This window comes from Bison bison, unplaced genomic scaffold (genome assembly GCF_000754665.1).
Source record: "Bison bison bison isolate TAMUID 2011002044 unplaced genomic scaffold, Bison_UMD1.0 scf7180017863513, whole genome shotgun sequence".
Lineage (NCBI taxonomy): Eukaryota > Metazoa > Chordata > Mammalia > Artiodactyla > Bovidae > Bison > Bison bison.
The window spans coordinates 5,856-6,744 of NW_011494085.1; positions in this window are offsets into that span (position 1 = coordinate 5,856).

Consider the following 889-nt stretch of genomic DNA (forward strand, 5'->3'; position numbering starts at 1 on the left):
GCTGCAATCTGTTTTGAAGGCTGAGCCCTACAAATTGATGCCTCTTTCCATGGTGATGGCTCAGAGGATACTTGTACAAACAAATGATTCCTCTCACCATTCATAGAATTTATAAGAAAACTTGAAGTTTTCAGGATTAGCATTGACCAAGCAGACAGAATTCATTCTGTGGGAAGCTGGTGTTGAGAAGAGCTCGAGGAGATGTAAGAGGCACAGCTCAGCACTTCCCCTGTTGCAAAACCAGCATGCAGAGCAGGACCAGTGAGTCTGTTACCCAGTTAACTCTCTGCTCAGAGCTGCCCCTTTGGACCTGCCTCCTCAGGGACAGTCTCTTCCTGGGCCTCACCCCTAGTTGGGGAAGAGAAACTTTTAGAAGACAGGAGGAGGGAGATGCCAACCCATGTTACTGTCTACCATTCAGGAGAAGCAGGGGACCCACTGATGCTTGTTCCTTAAACAGTAGGAGGAGAATTCAGCCATCCAGTGTCAGTGTGTAGACAAGGTCAGTCCTCTGGTTTAATAATTGAACTAGGATAAACAGACCAGCATTAAAGAATGCTGAAGCAGAGTCCACAGACTGGACAGCAGACTTTAAGAAATAACCCAAACCTTGTGTGTTCCTATTTCTGGTATCTTACTCCTTCTCCTAACGCCCACAACCAACATCAACTTTATGAACAAAGCTTATTCTTTAAAATTTGGTGATTTCAGTTCCCAGTTTAACAGAAGCTGTTTCCTACTCTTATTCCTAATCGACTTTCAAAAGAAAGTGTTTCAAATTTGTATTTGATGCATTCCTACCAGATGACTCTATCTTTAGCAAATAGCATTTTCAGCCTGTTCTAGTTAAAATCTGCTCTGCTAAGAATTCTTCAAATGGCTTTCTCCA